Raw genomic sequence first — 22,183 nt, forward strand, 5'->3', positions numbered from 1 at the left:
AAGTAAGGACTCACTCGTACCACATGATGAGGTTTTATATCACAAGAATAGCTTTAATTTGACTTGGGTCACACCTTGATGCCTGCAAAAAGAATTATTTTTGTTTAGGGATCAAATTGGGGGAGGGTTTCTCGTTCGAGCCCTCCATCCGTTCATAATTGCTATTGGTGGCTGAGAATGCACCAGGATGTTTGTCACTAGCCCTGTGCAATGAAAGGTCCCAATGGACATGTCCCATTTGAATGATGCCCCTGTGAAATATTGAAGATTGATTTTGCACTTTCCTGACTTTCACTAAAGTGGACATGGACACTGTAAGGAACAGAGGTTTTTATTTTCTGTTGGACTGTTGTAAATAACATATCATTTATTTTCTTGGATTGTGGCTTTAAAACAACCAGGGCTGCAGGATGTAAAATATACAATGTTGCGATTCCCAGGAACAGAGTGCCAGGCTGGACGGCATGTGGTTGGAAAGAGGAACTGCCGAGCAACAATGTTTTAATTGGCTTCTGATCAGGTGATCAAAGTTTTGTGTGAAAACACAGTGAGCAGACAGAACAGCTCCTATCCTGCAAAGAGGACACACCTGAAACCTCTCCTGTATTTGAAAGATTTCAGTAATTCTGCCATAACAGAGAACTGGCTTTTCTTCATGTCTCTGTGACCCGATTTTTTTGAAAACCCCGAGCCAGAGGGAAAGGAGGAAAATCAGCAGTAGAGACATCGAAAAGCAAGTTTTCAACCACTGAACGAAACAGAAAGTGATGGAAGACCATCTCATGTCATTAACAATGAACTGCAAAAAACTGCAAAATCAACCCATCTAATCCCATAGTCCAGATTGGTGCCATTGAACTGTTTTTACCTCACCCTTAAAACTCATATCTTGTATGTGTATGTGCATGTTGTGTGTGCGTGTGTGTGTGTATAGGGGTTAAGAAGGGGTCGAGTTTAAATTATAGAGTTAAAAGTTAGCAGTTCATTTTTCTTCTGATTGCCATTGGTTACAGATAATTTGTTTAATAAACAGTTATTTACTTGTTAACTTTACAAACTTGGTGCTCGTATTCTGTTAATCTAAATTAAATTACAGTTAGGTAAAATTGGGGAAATTTGGTGGTCTAATCAAACTTCTCACATTTGTCTCAGCTCAGGGACCAGTGGGCCTTACTATTACAGTGTACTATCCCCAGTGAGTCATGACAATACCAGGTTGATCTTTTCTATTGAACCATACTCAGAGTGAGTCATTCCAATTCCCATTTGGTGTTGTGTTTTTTCTCTTTTATTCTAAGTGCAGCATCCCATTAATTACCGTTCTATCTCATATCTCCCGTTCTCAAACACTTTGTCTTGAGAAATACAAACGGAAATAAGGCAAAGTCTTTAGTTCAAATTGTCACAATGCTGTCAGTGGAAAGGGGTAACTTCTCTGATTGTTTGCAAACGGGTGGAGAAAACAGTCACAAATACACACAATTGTGTCAACTTTACGTAACTTCATTTTCAGATCAAAGACAAATCAAACACATTTTGAACTTTGCTTTTCCAATTAATTTGCTTTTCTATTCAGCTTTGTTTTTATTTTGCTCTTTCTTCAGGCACCTTTTCAAATGGTAATGAAACTAAAGAAAAATAAAACTAAAATGTTAGCTTTCACAGAAAAGGAGAAGCTTCAACCTTCTTAGATCTGTTATGATCCTACACACCAGATCCCCAAGTGGTTGGCAAGATCCAGTTAGGGGGAAATAATGTTTTGTTTAAAGTGGACAAGGTTTGACATTCAAGACAGTTGTCAGAGAATAAATCCATAAGATTCCATGGATTTTGAAAACACAAAAATACACTTTCAGAACAATATAACTTTAATATAACAATATAGCTTTAACATTCAGAGTTAATATGAGGTACATGTGAATTCACAGGCAAATGGTGGTCGAACACACCACCCTACATAATAAATGGAAAATGTGACCAAAACAGAGTCCACCAATTTCTCAATATGCATCCAGATGTCACTCTAAGTCAACCAATATCATTGAAATTCTGTCTCTCTCACTGTTGTCTTTGTCTTCAAAGGTCGAATCATGGAAATCTCTCTACAAGTCACTCCAACTCGGACAGCATCAATGGCAACCTCTCATGGTTTCAATCTCATCTCCCAAGATTCTGTTCCTTTGGATTCCAGAGTCCTCACTCAAGCACCAACTCACAAGCACTTCAGCTCTTTGGCTGTGACGAGAGAACACTACTGCTCCAAGGCCAGCAGCAAAGAGTCACCAACCTTCTACTGTCTTCTTGGATATTCAGGGCTTCTCCTGATCACACTTCATTAAAGTCTCCTAACTTCAGCCATTTTCCAAATTGGGGCCTCTTTCTCTGCTCTTCTCTTGGGTTGACATAGGTTTTCGCACCTTTTTCCTTTATGCACAGGTGCACTGGGCCGGTCCTCGGCCCAAAGAGCTCAAAATGCCAAACTGCGCATGTGCAGCGCACTCCCAGTCTGCACATGTGCGGACACTCTGAGGCCTGTTGGGACTTGGAGTTCCTGACCCCAGCTCCCAACTCCAAGGTAAGTCTGACTTTCATAACAGACCCAAAAGAGATAAAGAGGGTGGAGCTTCTCACAGCTTCTGAGATAGGATCATAAGCTCAAGACTGAAGCTGTTCTTCAGGGAATCAAACCTTCCAGTACTGTTTACAATTGTACAAATACCTTGTAATTCATAGTTAAAAGATTTATTTTCACTCAGTAGTTAAAATGTTTCACTTTTCACAGCACAGAAGCTGGCAGCATTTTAGATTAAATACTAATCATACGCTTCTCTTGAAGCTGACGAATGGAAAAAATCATAAAAATATAAAAACAAAAAACTGCGGACGCTGGAAATCCAAAATAAAAAATACCTGGAAAAACTCAGCAGGTCTGGCAGCATCGACGGAGAAGAGTACAGTTGACGTTTCGAGTCCTCATGACCCTTCAGCAGTGTCCACTGTAGATCTGCCAGCACAGAAACTGCACTGTGCTTCTGGACAAACTCAGTCTGCAAGTTTGTGAAGTCTTTTAAGCATGACCCTAGTGAAGGCCTTCGCAGTGACACTGGGAAGTGAGATGTCCCTGAATCCTTTGTCACCTTTGTTTGTGTTTATTTTGATGATTGTTGTGTCACGCATCTCCTGTGGAACAGATCCCACTTCCCAACAGAGAAGGGCATGAGGTTGTGGCAGTACATGGGACTTTCCATGTTTGAGCAGCACAGCTGGAATTCCATCCTTGCTGGGTGCCTTTCTGCTTGCTAAACAATCAATGGACTTTGAGCTGAAGTGATGAGGGTTTCTCATCAAACTCAGCGAAGCTGCAGGAGAGCATGAAACAAGACTGGGAGATTTCTGTCCCATGGGAGTACAGCAGTGGGACATCTGTTTACTTCTGTCGGAGAGTACTTTACTATCTGCAAACCTCAGGGGGGCAACATTGGTGATGGTCGGACCAAGCACCCTCTTAATCCCATCATACATAGCATGGAGACTTCTGTTATCATCGACAGTTTTGATTGCCTGAATTTGGCGGATCTAGTATTTATTTGCTCATCATCTCCCTGTCTTCTTCAGAATGTTAAACTCTAGCCAGTTTCGGGATCGTTAACAATAGCAGAAATAACCCAAATATTGTCAGATTATCAATCCTGGATTGATTAACAGCAGCAATAACATCAGAATCCAACCCCTGAAGTCACTTATAAATTTCCTGCTGTCTCAGCAGATATCATAACTGAGTGAATCCCTTCCCACACACTGAGTAGGTGATTGGTCTCTTCCAGTGTGAACTTGTTGGTGTGCACTGAAGATAGATAACTTCCTGCACCTCTTTCTGCTGGAAATGCAGCTGAATGGCTTCTCCTCAGTGCAACCTCGCTGGTGTCTCAGCAGGTTGGATGACTGGTTGAATCCCTTCCCACAGTCAGAGCAGGTGAATGGTCTCTCCTCAGTGTGAACCCACTGGTGTTCCTTGAGATTAGATGGAGACTCGAGCCTCTTTCCACAGGAATTGCAACTGAATGGTCTCTCCTCAGAGTGGATTCTCTGGTGTAACTTGAGGTTGGCTGACTGAGCGAATCCCTTCCCACACACATGTTTATCCAATTTTGTTACCTCTAATTTGTTTCTTCCTCCCAGCCCCTGAACTTCCCCTGAAAGCGGAGTCTTGGTGAACGATTGTCCTTGGAACCAACAGGAAATGGAGTTCAGAGGCTGGTGGATCAATGGGGAAGCAGCTTCTGTGTAAAATTACAGGGCTTTACAACTGGAACCTACGTTGACGACTTATTTGGTCTGTGTGAACACTGATAAACAAATTATCTTTTAAGAATTTACTCCAGGTTTCTTTCATTGAAAAAACAACTTAACTGTTATTGGAATTTTGTTTTTCTGGTGTCAGACTCTTCATCACCAGTTGGTTCAGGTGTTTAAAGGTAATTCCTTTAAAGGTGATCCCTCTTTCCATATTGCTGTTAATTAAAGATACGGGGATTCATTTGTCCCTCAATATGCATCCATATGTAATATTTAGAGGGATCATTTCTTATGTTTAGTCATTAAATAAACATCCTTTCCATAATTCATGATCCACATTCTGTACTGGGGGGAGATGCATGGTGTCTTCAGCTTTTAAAATTCTTGACCATTTGTTTAATTCTCTCCATGACCTATCTCACTCCTCCCTATCTCTGTGACCTCCTGGAGACTCCAACTCTATTAATAAGGAACATCTAGTTCCAGTGTCACAAGGATTGGTGAGGTTTACGTTAACGCTCAAAAGAGCATGACTGGATATGAGGCATTATTCTAGACATGATGTGGAATCCATTGCCTGAAATGGTGGCGAAAATAAATTCAATAGTAACGTTCATAAAGTGATAAATTCTTGAATTGGAACAAATTGCACATCAGCAGACAAAAGGCAGAAAAGTGGAGCCAGAATGGGCATGATGAGCTGAATGATCTCTGCCTGAATCGTATCATTCTCTGATTTTATGAACTCATTGTTCCTCCAGTTCTGGTTTCTTACTCATCAAAAACATGCTCATTGATTCTCAGTTTTAGTTGCACCAGGGCCACACAGCTCCAGATCTCATTACAGCCCTTGGTCCAAACATGGACAAAAGAGCTGAATTCCAGAGGTGAGGTGAGGGTGACTGCCCCTAACATTATAGCAGCATTTGACCGAGTGAGGCATCAAGAACCCCAGTAAAATTGAACTCAGTTGGAATCAGTGTGGAAAACTCTGCTTGAAAACATATCTAGTGCAAAGAAAGATTATTATGGTTGTTGGAGGCCAATCATCTCAGTCCCAGGACAATTATGCAGGAGTTCCTCAGGGTGGTGTCCTAGGTCCAACCATCTTCAGCTGCTACATCATAATCTTTCTCCTGCCAGAGGTCATTCATTTCCTGTCACTGCATGTACACCACATTGACTGCAGCAGTTCCAGAACCGGGTCACAATTACCTTCCAATGATAATTAGAGATGGGCAACAAATATTGTCCTTGCCAGTGATGCCCACATCCCGTGAATAAATTATAAAAACGAAATAAACTAGAATTGCCTGTTCTAAATTTCTACCCTGTTTTTGTAAGCACCTTTTAGAGGATATTTGAAAACCTGGATTTCCCCATCAAGGTTGGAAATTCATCAACACAGTTAAAGAGGGGTGAGGCCGTACACATGCTCCGTGTGTGGGAAGGGATTCCCTAATTCATCATCCCTGCTGATGCACCAACGCATTCACACAAGGGAGAGTCCATTTGTCTGTTCCTCATATGGGGAGTGATTTAATTGACTTATCAGGCTTTTGAAACACCTACACATTCACTTTGGGGAAAGTCTGTTCACCTTTGTATGTGGGAAGAGATTTAATTGGCCATCCAAACTACTGACACACCAGCGAGTTCACACTGGGTAGAGGCCGTTCACCTGCTCCATGCGAAGGGAAGGGATTCAGTAATTCATATGACCTGCTGACACACCAGCGAATTCATACTGGGGAAAGGCCATTCACCTGCACTGTGTGTGGAACGGGATTCATTTGGTCATCCCACCTTCTGACACTTCAGCTTGTTAACACTGATAAAAGACCTTTCAAATATACTGACTGCGAGGAGACCTTTAAAAGTAAAAAGGATCTCTTCACACAACAGCGCATTCACACTGTGGAGAGGCCGTTCACCTGCTCTGTGTGTGGGAAGGGATTCACTCAGTCAGGCTCCTGGTTGATACACCAGCGAGTTCACAAGTGACTGTAGGGGTTGGATTCTGCATGCTTTGCTGCTAATCATGTTCAGGGTTGAATTATTTTATTTTGACAGTTGGGTTTGTTTCTGCTGATGTTAATGAACCATATAATCTTACACATTGTTGTATATTTTTGTCTTTCCCACCTGAGTGTTTAGCCTCATCTGCCTGGAGATCAGAAAGGACAATCTGGGGGAGGATCATATGGCAGGAATAGAACTTCAGCCTGGACACAGTCCTTCAGAGTCGCACTGAGAGGGTCAAACGGCACTTTGATCTTTCTCATCTCGCTTTATGACAGCAAAACCCAGAGGTGGGTGAATACTGAGGTGTGTAATAAATGTGTCCCAGCCACTTCTGTGCAGTATGTACAGTCTAAAGATGACGAAGGATTCCAAGGCCACATAGAAAAATGGATGGAAAAATACAAACTCCCTGTAAATCTAACCCTCTTTTTTATATAAACATCATGTTTCAAAGCTCCAAGGCACCGAGTAGAAGCATCTTTTACAACTGTGGTTGTACAACCTGAATCAGGCAGTCTGGAAACATGTTGTTAAATCAGAGATTGATGTAAAACTGTGCCCTGTTCCTGTCTGAAACTGAAATGACAGGATAAAATCACCAGTTTAAAAATGACTGTGGTGATTATTCTGTGAAGCTTTTAAGGTGCTGTCCTGAGTCCACTACTTTAAGCCAATATTAACAACAATTTGTATTGCCATAGCAACTTTAAGTTAAATGCAATTAAAAATAAATAGTTTAAAGTCTGTATCAAAACAACACATGGAGGAATTCACGGGTTCCGTTTGACTGTTGGGACAATTACGTAACACTCATTTACCTCCAAATAGAGAAGGACTTGCAGCAGTTTCAAGAAATGTCTTATTTTAATGATGTTTCCTGGGAACTCTTATCTGTGATTTACTATAATTCTGCTCTCAAATTTTAAAATTGGAGTTCCGACCAGATCCAACCGTTTATTAGCCTCAGTAGCTCCTCTTAACATCTTTCGTCTGTTTTATGTTTTGTAACCAACTTGCTATCCATAACATTAAGTACAATTTACAAGGTGACCAAAATCAGCCTGTGTGGAGTGAAAGGCCAGGCAGCAGAATGAATGGAAAGATGGCAAATCAGAGGGATAGATTGACAGGGAGTTTGTAGCCATCTTTCCATCCGTTCTGCTCTGTTGTTCTACCTTCAACCAGACCATCAATATAAGGGGAATTAGCAACATCTCTAATACCAGGAGGAAAGTAGAATCTGTAATTATCCCGGAATGTTAACTGTGTTTTTCACTATCTCCCAGGGGGGGAGGGGGACGGGGATGGGGAGGGTGCTGATCATCCAGGGTGACAGCTCATTGTTAACGTTTTGTTATTGATTCAGTCCCAGATGTTGTTCACTACAGATTTAAAGTTCAGAGAAAGACGTGGAACTGGATGGTCAAAACTGCTTGCAGTCCCTGCAGGGTAATGCTTAGTTAAATTCGGGAACGTTGTGGCCCATACCCCAACATACTTTGGGTTGGTTGGTGTCAGGCAAAATGTTGTCCACCTGATCAGACAGGTAGTGTCCCATTGTAAGTTGCAATGAAGAAATAAGAAATTTACAAATGGATATGGACAGGTTAGGTGAATGGGCCAAAATTTGGCAGATGGAGTTTAACATGGATAAGTGTGAGGATATCCAATTTGGTCGGAAGAATAAAAAGGCAACTTATTAGTTAAATGGAGAGAAACTTCAGAATGCTTCAGTGCAGAGGGATCTGGGTGAACTCGTGCATAAATCGCTGAAAGCTAGTATGCAGGTACGGCAGGTAATAAGGAAGGCAAATGGAATTTTGGCATTTATTGCTAAAGGAATAGAGTATAAAAATAAGGAAGTGTTGTTGCAACTGTACAAGGCATTGGTGAGACCGCACCTGGAGTACTGTGCACAGTCCCCTTACTTGAGGAAGGATGTAGTTCCACTGGAGGCAGGTCAGAAGAGGTCCACTAGATTGATTCCAGAGATGCGGAGCTTGCCTTATGAGGAGAGATTGAGCAGTTTAGGCCTATACTCACGAGTTTAGAAGGGTGAGAGGAGATCTAATTGAGGTATATAAGATGCTAAAGGGGATAGATAAAGTAGACGCGGAGTGGATGTTTCCCCTTCTGGGGCATTCTGGAATGAGAGGCCATAGTTTTAGGCTAAGGGGTAGTAGATTTAAATCAGAGATGAGGAGGAATTACTTTTTTCAAAGGGTTGTGAATCTGTGGAATTCACTACCTCAGAGTGCAGTGGATGCAGGGACACTGAATAAATTTAAGGAGGAGATAGACAGATTTTTAATTAGTAATGGGTTGGAAGGTTATGGGGAGAGGGCGGGAAATTGGAGTTGAGGCCGAAATGAGATCAGCCATGATCGTAATGAGTGGCGAGGCAGGCTCAAGGGGCTGAATTGCCTACTCATGCTCCTAGTTCTGATGTTCTTATTATGTTTATTGCACCTACTGAGATACGAGTGAGTTCACATGTGACTACATGGTTTGATTATTTCTACTGTTTTGGTGACTCTTGATTCCTGACCAATTCCGATTCTCCTTCTCTGGAATTGGATAGTGGTCCGTAAATTTGGTTTTTATATAATCTGTTTCCTAAATTTTTTAATAGTCCTGTATTCCAAGTCTGCACCCGGTAACGGTAAAGAAGTCAGAAAAAAATTCTTATCTTCAATGGCGGAGCATTTACCCAGCACCACCCGCGGCGCAGAGTGTCCCCTATCCAGACGACAAGAGATTACTATGCAGGCACAGTACAGCCCAACTGTTTGGATCATGCGCAGTGAAGTGATGGCGAAAGGGAACTGCTTGTTTGTCGTCTCTGCAGCAATTCAGGTAGTGGCAGGTCGGAGGGACCGATGAGCGCAGTGGGTGAGCAGAAAGGCTTCATGAACACCCAGCGAAAACCCTACCAGCCTCCACGTTCAAAAGATCATCCTCTGCCAGTTCCACCAACTCCAGCATGATGCCACCACCTTCCCTTCACCACCACCCCCGGCGGCATTCCGCAGGGATCATTCCCTCTGGGACACCCTGGTCCACTCCTCCATCACCCCCTACACCTCAACCCCCTCCCACAGCACCTTCCCATGCAACCACAGAAGGTGCAACACCTGCCCCTTTACTTCCTCCCTCCTCACCATCCAAGGACCCAAACACTCCTTTCAAGTGAAGCAGCATTTCACTTGTACTTCCCTCAATTTAGTCTACTGCATTCGCTGCTCCCAATACGGTTTCCTCTACATTGGAGAGACCAAACGCAGACTGGGTGACCGCTTTGCGGAACACCTTCGGTCTGTCCACAAGCATGACCCAGATCTCCCTGTTGCTTGCTATTTCAACACACCACCCTGCTCTCATGCCTACATGTCCGTCCTTGGCCTGCTGCAATGTTCCAGTGAAGCTCAACGCAAACTGGAGAAACAGCGCCTCATCTTCTGACTAGGCACTTTACAGCCTTTCGGACTGAATATTGAGTTCAACAACTTTAGATCATGAACTCTCTCCTCCATCCCCACCCCCTTTCCAATCACCCTTTTTTCCAATAATTTATATATATTTTTCTTTTCCCACCTATTCCCATTATTTTTAAATGTATTTCCATCCATTGTTTTATCTCTACCTTTTAGCCTATTTCGATCCCTTCCCCCCACCCCACCCCCACTAGGGCTATCTGTACCTTGCTCGTCCTGCTTTCTACCCTTAATGTCACCTATTAGCACATTTCTTAGCTAATATCACCACCATCAACACCTCTTTGTCCTTTTGTCTATGACATCTTTTGGTAATCTCCACCTATCACTGGCCCTCTATTCAGCTTGACCTACCCCATCCCCCTTTAAACCAGCTTGTATTTCACCTCACTTCTATTTTTCCTTAGTTCTGTTGAAGAGTCATACGGACTCAAAACGTTAACTGCATTCCTCTCCGCAGATGCTGTCAGACCTGCTGAGTTTTTCCAGGTATATTTATTTTTGTTTTTGTGCTGAATTTTTAGAGCACTTTCTGTTTTTATTTCAGATATCCAGCAGCTGAAGTTCTTTGAAGAAGTAACATGCTGTGGATAAAGGGGAATGGTGGATGTGCTATACTTAGATTTCCAGAAGGCATTTGATAAAGGTTAGTGCAGAAAATAAAAACTCATGGTGTAGGGGGTAACACATTGGCACAGATAGAAGATTGGTTAGCTAACAGGAAGAAGAGTGTTGGCATAAATGGGTCTTTTTTTGGTCAGCAAGATGTGAAGAGTGGTGTGCCACAGGGATCAGTGCTGGGGCCTCAACTCTTTACAATTTGTATAAATGACTTGGATGAAGGGACTGAAGGAATGGTGGCTAAATTTGCATTTGACACAAAGATAGGTAGGAAAGTAAATTGTGAAGAGGGTGTAAGGAAGCTACGAAGTGACATAGATAGTTTAAGCGAGTGGGCAAAGATCTGGCAAATGGAGTATAGTGTGGGCAAAGATGAAATCGTTCATTTTGGCAGGAAGAATAGAATGGAACCTTATCATCTAAATGGTGAGAGATTTCAGAGCTCTGAGATTCAGAGGGATCTGGGTGTCATAGTGCAAGAATCACAAAAGGCTAGTATGCATGTTCAGCAAGTAATTAGGAAAGCTAATAGAATGTTATAATTTATTGTGAGGGAATTGATTGCAGAAGTAGGGAGGTTATGCTTCAGTTATACAGGGCACTGGTGAGACCACATTTAGAGTACTGTGTACAGTACTGGTCTCCTTATTTAAAGAAAGATGTAAATGCATTAGAACCAGTTCAGAGAAGGTTTATTAGACTAATACCAGTAATGGGCAGGTTGTCTTATGAGGAAAGGCTGGGCAGGTTAGGCTTGTATCCACTGGAGTTTCGAAGAGTAAGGGGTGACATAATTGAAACCTTTAAGATGCTGACGGATCTTGACAGGGTGGATGTGGAGAGGATGTTTCTTCTTTTGGGAGAATCTAGAACTGTTTAAAAATAAGGGGTTACTTATTTAAGACAGAGATGAGGATAGATGTTTTTCTTTCAGAGGGTTGAGTCTTTGGAACTCACCTCCTCAAAAGATGGTGGAAGCAGAGTCTTTGAATATTTTTAAGGCAGAGTTGGATAGATTCTTGATAAACCAAGGGGGTGAAAGGTTCCTGGGAGTAGGTGGGAATGTGGGGTTGAGGTTACATTTGGATCAGCCATAATCTTATTGAATGGCAGAGCAGGCTCGAGAGGTGAAGTGGCATACTCCTGCTCCTAATTTGTATGTTTGTACGGAAGTTCTCAGTATTTTGCTTTTATTTCACAGATTCATTAGGAGCTGGATATTATCGACCCATGAATTTAAGCATTGAATTCCAGGTAATTACCACTCACTGTGTAAAAAAAAATTCTTCCTCACATTCCTCCTGTCTCTCTTTCCAAAATCATAAATCTTGTGTCCAGTACTCCTTTTATGAGCAGCTAATGGGAACAGCCTTTCTTTATCTACCTTATCTAAATCTATCATAAACTTGTACATCTCTATCAAATCTTCCTTCAATCTACTTCACTCCAAGGAGATCAACCCATTTCTCCAACCTAACATTGCAACTAAAACCCTCATCCCTGGAACCATTCTGGTAAATCTCCTCTGCACCCTCTCAAGGACCCTCACATCCTTCATAATGTGTGGTGATCACTAGTTTGCACAGACCCAGATGTTCTGTGTTCATGTCTGTGATGTCATCACACACCGACAATTGCACGGTGACATCACCCCGATCCCCGGGTATTTCTTCAACTGGGAGATTTTTCTCTGCCTCCAGTGTTTCTCTGACTCCCCCTGCCCTTCCATTATCAAGACCAGCAGCACATCTTGCCAATTCGCGGTCACCCGTGGAGAAGATGATGTTTGACGTTCCTGAACTATTGCAGTCCCCGTGTGGTGCTCCCACAATGCTGTTAGATAAGGTGTTATAGATTATTCACCAGTGATGATGAAGGAACAGCAAAATACATCCAATCAACAACAGCAATTTGTATTTATATAACACCTTTCATGTAATGGAACATTCAAATGTGTGTTTTCAGGAGTGTTAGAAAGCAAAGATTTGATATTGAGCCCACATAAGGAGATGTTGGAGCAGGTGACCAAAAGTTTGATCAAGGAGGGAGGTTTTAAGGCATACCTTGAAGTAGGAATGCGAGGTAGAGAGGTGCAGAGATTTAGGGAGAAAATTCCACAACATATGGCCTTGACAACTGAAGGCATGACCACCCAAGGTTAAAATGAGGAATGGTCCGGAGGCAGGAATTAGAGGAGTGCAGATATCTCAGAGGGTTGTGAGGCTGGAGTAGATTAAAGAGGAAAGAGTGAGAGCATGGAGGAATTGGAAAATAGGGACACATTAAAATTTTGGTTCTTCTTAACCCAGAGTCTTTATAGGTCAGTGAGCACAGGGGTGATGGGTGATCAAGACTTGGTCTGAGTAAACACACGGACAGCAGAGTTTTGAATGACCGCAAGATTACAGGGAGGATGAATGTGGGAAGCTGTCCAGGAGTGCATTGATTGTTAAGCCTAGAGGTAACAATAGAATAGATGACGGTTTCAGCAGCGGATAAGCTGAGACTAAGGTGGAGTCAGGTGATGTTACTGAGATGGAAATAGGTGGCCTTGGTGATGATGTGGATTTGTGGTTGGAAGCTCATCTTGGGGTGAAATATTTCACCATGGTTGTGAACAGCCTGGTTCAGTCTCAGACAGTTGGCAGGGAGAGGGATGGAGTCAGTGGTTAGGGAATGGAGTTTCTGGTTGGGACCGAAGACAATGGCTTTGGTCTTCCCAATATTTAAATGAAGAGAATTTATGTTCATCCAGTAATGGATGTCAGTCATGTCAGGACAGTGTGTGACTTGGAGGGGAACTTGAAGGTGATGGTGTTCACATACTCCTGCTACCCTGGTCCTTCTAGGCGACTGAGGTTGAGGGTTTGGGAGATTCTGTCAAAGTTGTAAATATATAAAATCCTTCTCTATAACCTCCCTGCCAATTCCATTTCCTTCCTCTCTCTCTCTGTCACTCCTCCCTTAGAGGCCAGAATTCTGCATAGGCCTGGACAGGGTAACAGATTCCCTTCCCTGGAGGACATGAGTGAACCAGCTGGGTTCTTATAACAATCCAGCAGTTTTCATGGTCACTTTTTCCTAGTGTCGGCCCCACAAATTACCAGATTCATTCAGCTCCATTTCACAACCTGCCTTAGTGTTTTTGTGGGTTCTCTCTCACTCCGTTTTTCTGTTTCAAATCAATTTACAGGGTATTCAAAGGGGAGGATTTGCAGTTGGGAAACTCAAACTAAACATCAGGTCATAATTTGACTGGGTCACCCAGTTTATCATAACCAGAGTATCATCAGATTTTGAACATGGAAGGAAAAAGCACCGTTCACAGTAGGGAGAAACCGTACACGTGTTCTGTGTGTGGACGAGGCTTCAGCCGATCATCTTACCTGTCAGAACATAAATGCAGTCACAGCAAAGAGAAACTGTGGAAATGTGGGGACTGTGGGAAGGGATTCAGATCCCCATCAGACCTGGAAAAGCATCAGCGCAGTCACACTGGGGAGAGACCATTCACCTGCTCCCAGTATGGGAAAGGATTCACTCAGTCATCCAACCTGCTGAGACACCAGCGAGTTCACACTGGGGAGAGGCCATTCACCTGCTCTGAGTGTAGGACAGCATTCCTTCACTCATCCAACCTGCTGAGACACCAGCGAATTCATACTGGGAAGAGGCCGTTCACCTGCTCTGAGTGCGGGAAGGGATTCACTCAGCTATCCAATCTGCTGACACACCAGCGAGTTCACGCTGATGAGAGATCTTTTAAATGCTCAGACTGCAGGAACTGCTATAAAAGTTCTGGGAAATTAGTGTACCATCAACATGTTCATACTGATGAGACACTGTTCAGGTGCTCTCATTGTGGGACTGGATTCAAAACATCATCTGCCCTCACTAAACATCAGCGCACTCACACTGACGAGAGACCATTCAGGTGCTCTCACTGTGGGGCTAGGTTCAGGCAATCATGTGACCTCACTGTGCACCAGTGCACTCACACTGGGGAGAGACCACTTACCTGCTCACAATGTGGGAAGGGATTCACTTACTCATCTAGCCTGCTGAGACACCAGCAAGTTCACACTAACAAGAGACCTTTCATCTGCTCCAATTGTGGGAAGGGATTCAGTCAGTCATCCAGCCTGCTAAGATACCAGCGAGTTCACACTGATGAGAGATCATGTAAATGCCCAGACTGCGGGAAGTACTACAAAAGTTCTGGGGAACTGATGTTCCATCAGCGTATTCACACTGATGAGTGACTGTTCAGGTGCTGTCACTGTGGGAGTGGGTTCAAGACATTGTCTGCCCTCACTGCACACCAGCGCACTCACATTGACGAAAGACCTTTTAAATGCCCAAACTGCGGGAAGTCCTATAAAAGGTTCAGTGAACTGATGTGTCATCAACATGCTCACACTGACAAGAGACCTTTCAAATGTCCAGAGTGCGGGAAGTGCTGTAAAAGTTCCAGCAATCTGATGCGCCATCAATGAGTTCATAGTACGAGAGACCTTTTAAATGCCCAGACTGTGGGAAGTGTTATAAAAGTTCCCTTGACCTAATGCACCATGAACATGTTCACACTGATGAAAGACTGTGGGACTGGGTTTAGGCAATCATCTCAATTCACTGTACACCAGAGGATTCACACTGGGGAGAGACTGTTCACCTGCACTGAGTGTGGAAAGGGATTCACTCGATCATCCAACCTGCTGACAAACCAGCGAGTTCACAAATGACTACATTGATTGAATTTTGCCGTTAATTGTATTCGGGGCTGAATCATATTCATTGGGCTCTGTTTCTGCTGATGTTAATGAACTCCAGCCCAGTTAATATTCTGGATGAAAGTTAAATAAATCAGCTTTGTGTTAAATACAGTGTGTTGTCATTTTAATATCCTTAACACGTTAGTTCCTTTTGAAGGGCTTTCCCTCTCCCTCGTCTCCTCCATCCTCACCTTCAACAATAAGTGTGAGGAGTTCATGGAGCTTCTTTGTCACTAAGATTGAGACAATTTGATCAACTGCCTCTGCTGCTTCCCTCCCTTCCGCTGGCCTACAGGGCCATAATGCCTCTAATGTTCCTCCTTGTCCAAGCCCTGAATTCCAATGTTTCTCCATCCATCCTCCACACACACCCATTAGTTCATACTGGAGACAGAAGGTGTAAATGCTTGGACTGTGACAAAAGCTTTAAAAACCCACATTCACTGATGCAGCACCAGTGCATTCACTCCGGTTCCACTCCATTCATCTGCTCTCAGTACAAGAAGAGGTTCAGGCGCTTGTCCATCCTGCAGCAACACCAGTGAGTTCACACCAGGGAGAGGTCATTCACCTGCTCCATGTGTGGGGAGGGATTCACCAACTCATACAACCTGCTGACCCACCAGTGTGTTCAGAGGGACAGAAGATCTTTTAAATGCCTGGACAGCAGGAAATGTTATAAAAGTTCCAGGGAATTAGTGTACCATCAACATGTTCACACTGTTCAGGTGCTCTCACTGTGGAACTGGAATCATTCTTGTGAATCTCTCCTGTATTCTCTCCAATGCCTTCACATCCTTCCTCAAGAAGGCACCCAGAACTGGACGCTGACTCCAGATGAGCCCTAAATAGTGTCTTATACAAGTTCAACATGATCTCCTTACTCTTGTACTCAATGCCTCTATTAATAAATCCTAAGACGCTGTATGCTTTATTAACTGCTCTCTCAACATACCCTACCTTCTTCAATGACTTATGTACATATACACCAAGGTCCCTCTGTTCCTGCACCTCCTTTAGAGTTTCTCCCTTTGTTTTGTACTGTCTTGCCATATTCTTCCTGTCAAAATGAATGACTCACATTTCTCTGCATTGAACTTCATCTGCCACTTGTCTGCAAAATGTCTATGTCTCTCTGAAGCTCAAGACTATTCCCATCACAGTTGACAACGTTTCCAATCATTTTATCATCTGCAAATTTTGAAATCATCCCCTGAACAGCACAGTCTAGGTTATTAATACATATCAGGAACAGCAAGAGTCCCAACATTGACACCTGGGAGGCGGTTGCAGAGTGGTATTGTCACTGGACTAGTATTCCAGTGTAATGGGGACCTGGGTTCAAAACCCCCCATGGCAGATAGTGAAATTTGAATTCAACAAAAATCGGAATTAAAAGTCTGATGGTAGTGACCGTGAGACCATTGCTGATTGTTGTTAAAAATCCATCTGGTTCACTAATGCACTTTAGGGAAGGAAATCTGTTCTTCTTACCTGGTCTGGCCTACATGTGACTCCAGGCCCACAGCAATGTGGCTGACCCTTAAATACCCTCTTAACAAAGGTAATTAGGGATAGGCAATAAATGTTAGCCTAGCCAGTGATGTCCATGTCCCATGAACGAATAAATAAATAAAAAGCTCCACTACAAATCTTCCTCCAATCTGAAAAACAACCATTCATTAAACTCTGTTCCCTGTCAATCAGCCAATTTCTTATCCAATTGCCTATTTTTTTTTTAATTCCATGAGCTAGAAGTTTTCTCATGAGTCTGTTGTGCGGCATTGTATCAAATGCCTTTTGAAAATCCATATACACCACATTAACAACATTGCCCTTATCAACATTCTTTGTTACCTCCTCAAAAAACTCCAGCAAGTTAGTTAAACATGATTTCCCCTTAATGAATTCATGGTGGCTTTCCTTAATCATCCTGCACTTGTTTAAGTGGCTATTGATTTTGTCCTGAACTATAGTTTCCAGAAGTTTCCCTACCACTGATGATCTGTAGTTGCTGGCTATATCATTGCACTGCTTTTTGAACAAGGGCGTAACATTTGCAATTCTTCACTCCTCTGGCAACACCCCTGTGCCTGAGAAAGAATGAAAGACCATCACTAGTGCCTCTGCAATTTCCATTCTCACTTCCCTCAGTACTTTTGGATGCATCTCATCCAGTCCAGGTACCTTTTCAATTTTAAGTAAAGATAGCCTTTCTAATACAACCTCAATTATAAATTCTTCTGGTGTACCAGTTACCCTCTCTCTCACCTCGGCCTGGGTAGCATCTTCCTCCTTTCTAAAGAAAAATGCAAAGTATTAATTTAATACCACCACAATTTCTCCACCCTCCATGTACAAGTCCACTTTTTTATCCCTAATCGGCCCAAATCTTTCTTTTACCATCCTTTCATTATTTACATGCTTGTAGAAGACCTTGGGATTCCCTTTTATGTTCACTGCCAGCCTCCTTCATGCTCTGTCCCTGCCTTTTTTATTAGTTTTTTTCACTTCCCCTCTGGTCCTTCTATATTCAGCCTGATTCACCGTTGTATTCCTTACCTGGCATGTGTCGTCTGAGCACTTCTTCCTTTTTATCTTTACTTCTATCTGTCTCGTCATCCAGGGTGCTCTGGATTTATTTGTTCTACCTTTCCCCTTCAAAGGAATATACCTTAACATTGCCTGCAATGCTTTTTCTTTGAAGGTGGCCCATTGTTCAGCCACCATCCTTTCTGCCAACATTTGATTCCAACTCACTTGACTCAGGTGCATTCTCAACCCATCCAAGTTGGTTTTCCCCCAATTATCCACGCTCTGTATTGTTCCTTGTCCTATTCCATGGCCAACCTAAACCTTATGATGCAATGATCACTGTCCCCTAAATGCTCTCCCACTGAGATCATATCCACTTGGGTCAACGCATTCCCCAGAACCAGGTAAAACAGTGCCTGACATATTGTAGGAACAGGAACATACTGCTGCAGAAAGTCAACTTGAACACATTCCAGGAACTCATGTTCCTCTTGAACTTTTGCACTATCCCTATTCCAATCTATAGTTGCATAATTGAAGTGCCCCATTATAATTACTCTATAATTCTTGCACCTTGCTGTAATTTCTTTACAAACTTGCTTCTCTACATCCCTTCCACTAGCTGGCACTCTGTATACTACACCAATCAATGTTATTGCACCTTTTTCATTCCTTACCTCTAGCCAGAGAGATTTCTTCCTTGGCCCCTCAGGATCATGCTCCTTCTCCAGTACTGTAATGTCATCTTTAATCAACACTGCCACTCCACACGCTCACCACCCCACCACCCACCCCACTCACTTTCTTCCTTTCCTATCTCTCCTAAACACCTTGTACCCATGAATATTTAATGTCTTGCCTTTCTTTGAGCCAGGTCTCTGTTATAGCAATTGTTATCATAATTCCATTTAGTGACGTGCTTGTAGTTCACTAATCTTATTAACCATACTCTGTGCATTCACCTGTATTAGAGTTGTTTTACTTTGCCCCTCCTTTGATCCCATCTAATGACATACTATTGCCTACTCTAATTCTATCAAACTCTCTATTTACCTTGATGCTACTCTCCAATATACCCCCCTTATCAGTTAATGCTTCTCTACTTCCCACTGCTAGTTTTTCTGCTCTCCACTCTGATTTTCCCCTCAGGTTCCCATCCCCCTGTCAATCCAGTTTAAACCCTCCCGTACAGCACTCACAAACCTCCCGACAAAAACATTAATCCCAGTCCTGTTAAGGTGTAACCTGTCTTTCATGTCCAGGTCCCACCTGCCCCAAAACTGGTCCCAATGCCTCAGAAATCTAAAGCCCTCCCTCCTACTCCATTTCTCCAGCCGTATGTTGAACTGCTTAATCTTCCGATTCTTAAGCTCACAAGCACATGGCACTGGGAGTAATCCTGGGATTTCTACACTTGATTACTGGTCTTTAATTCCCTCCCTAGCTCCCTAAAATCTGCTTTCAGGACCTCAACCCTTTTCCTACCTATGTGATTGGTCCCAATGTGGACCACGACCTCTGGCTGTTCACCCTCCCCCAAAAGAATGTCCTGTAGCTGCTCTGTGAAATCCTTGACCCTGGCACCAGGGAGGCAACATACCATCCTGGAGTCACATCTAAAGCTGCAGAAATGCCTGTCTGCTCCCCTATGGAATCCCCTGCAACTATACCTCTTTCACACTTCCCCCTCCCCTCTTGTGTAACTGAGTCACGCATGGTGCCACAAACTTGGCTCTTGCTACTGTCCTCTGAGGATCCATCTCGCTCATCAGTATCCAAAATGGAAAAGCTGTTAGTGGGTGAAATAGCCTCAGGGGATTCCTGCATGACCTGTCTGTATCTTGTAGACACTCTGGTGGTCATCCATTCCCTCTCTGCCTATGTACTTCTTAGCTGTAGTGTGACCTCCTCTCTAAATGTGCTATCAACATAATCCTCAGCCTTCTGGGTGCACACAACAACTTTAGCTAGCCCTTGATTTCTGCAACCCAGAGCTCAGGTTTCTGCAGTTGATGACACTTCCTGCAAATGTAGTCATTGAGGGCACTTTGTGCCTGCACGATGTCCCACGCCCTGCAGAATGCACATTCCACATGGCCGAGCTGCACTGTCATACCTTAAACTTTATATAAAGTGTTTCCACAGTATGGTACAATATAATAATCCACCTGTCATTTACCTCTCCTGTGTGCCAAGTCTGGAAAGGCCTATGCTTACCAACCAATCAACTTATGGGACTCCTGTGACGTCACTTTTAGATTTTCTCTGTAAACTCCTGTCTCTCTCTCTCACTGCTTTTTTGGCTCCCTCTTCCTGAACCCCTGCTGCTTTATGGGCTTCCACATTGGCAAATTAAGATATTGCAGGCTGAGGAAAGGTAACAAATAAAAGGATCATCACCTTCCCTCTTTCTGAACTCCCTCACTCACCAAACTCCAACTTAAGCACTTTAATGCAGCCCAAAGCAGCACTCCAGTGCAACTGATGGCACCTCTTGAGAGACACTGTAACTGGAGTAATTTCATCAGCTTTGCTGGCCATCAGTGTAACTATTGTGACTTGGCTGTCTATTGTAACAGCTGTGATTGGACTTATGGAGTTAACAGACTACTCTCAAAAGAAGGTGAAAGGCTGAGAGTGAGTGCAATTCCAGGAGTTATGGAGGTTAAGATGCAGCAGGATAATGAGAGGAGAGAGAAAGGAATTGAGGAACTTGGAAATGACAAAATCCATTGTTTGCAAACTGTTGTCAATGCAAGTCAAGACCCCTGGATAAGAACTATTTCCACCATCTTTGTGTTCATATAACTGATAACCGCAGTTGTTGTTATTTTCATCGTTCGATACTTGAGGTCCTCACCAGGAGATTGCAAATTCGTACTTCTGATCTGAGCTGGAGATCAATTCTGATGCCAAATAGAAATTAGTGAGAAAAAGTGAATAGTGAGGGATCAATTTTCTGACAATATATTTCAACCCGTGGACTATTGGTAGTTTTAAAATCGATAATTTTAGTGTGGCTTGACTATTTTGTCGTCTGAATGAATACATTATTTAATATAGTAAGCTGACATGGTCAATCAGCCATTTTGAACTAATCCAGGAGACATTTTATAACTAACCAGTTACTGCATGATTGGAAACCAGCCAGGAATGATTGAACAAATTAGTGAGCCTCAGTTGTGGGACGGTTGGAGGATAAATAATTAATCAATAGATGTACTGATGCAGGCTGGACATATAACCTCTAACAGAAAATCTGTAATGTTTACACATAATTTTAAATATACCAATTGTACATCATGAGGCCGTGTATTGCAAAATTATGTTTCTCAAGCCAGTCTAGAAAGGTAAGGTGTGCTCAGTCGAAGCCTTCATGACCCTGCAGAGCCACATAAAGATGGGTAATGAATAAGGCATTATTCAAGAATTATATAAAAATCAGATACTGAAACATACTGAATAGCCCCATTGTATTACTGTATGGGAAAATGTTCACATACGTGAGAAACCAATTATAAATAAGCAGATAGTTAACCAATTCTTTTTTCATTCATTCACAGCATTTGAGCATCACTGGCTAAGCCAGCATTAACTGTCCATCCCTAATTGCCCTTGAGAAGGTGGTGGTGAGCTGCCTTCTTGAACTGTTGCAGTCCATGTGGTGCAGGTACATCCACAGTGCTGTTAGGAAGGGAGTTCCAGGATATTGACCCTGCAACAGTAAAGAAACGGCGACATATTTCCAGGTCAGGATGGTGAGTGGCTTGCAGGGAAACCTCCAGGCGGTGGTGTTCCAATGTGTCTGCTGCCCTTGTCCGTTTAGATGGTAGAAGTCGTGGGTTTGAAACATGCTGTCTCAGGAACCTTGGTGAGTTCATGCAGTGCATCTTGCAGATAGTACACACTGCTGCCACTGTGCATCGGCAGTGGAGGGAGTGAATGTTTGTGGACGGGGTGCCAATCAAGCGGGCTGCTTTGTCCTTGACGGTGTCAAGCTTCTTGAGTGTATGTGAGCTGCATTCATCCAGGCAAGTGGAGAATATTCCATCACAATCCTGGCTTGTGCCTTGCAGATGGTGGACAGGCTTTGGGGAGTCAGGATGTAAATTACACGCTGCAGGATTCCTAGCCTCTGGCCTGCCTGTGCAGTCACAGTATTTCCATGGCTAGCCCAGTTTATTGTTTGACAGTTAGACTAATTTGAGGTAAGGAAGTATGAGTTAAGGGGATAAAATGAAGGTCTGGAGAAGCCATTTTGCTGGCATGTTCTCCACGTACTGAGTGTCTGAGACGGGATTCTGAAAGACTGAGCAGAGGGTTTTCATCACTTCACACCTTCGGCTGAATCACCTGAGGAAGCTGTGAGAAGGCTGTTTAGTTGTTAAGCATTTTCCTTTTACTTTTAATTGAAACTTGGTTTTCTATCTTCTTAACTTG

This window comes from Carcharodon carcharias, chromosome 27 (assembly GCF_017639515.1).
Source record: "Carcharodon carcharias isolate sCarCar2 chromosome 27, sCarCar2.pri, whole genome shotgun sequence".
Taxonomy (NCBI): domain Eukaryota; kingdom Metazoa; phylum Chordata; class Chondrichthyes; order Lamniformes; family Lamnidae; genus Carcharodon; species Carcharodon carcharias.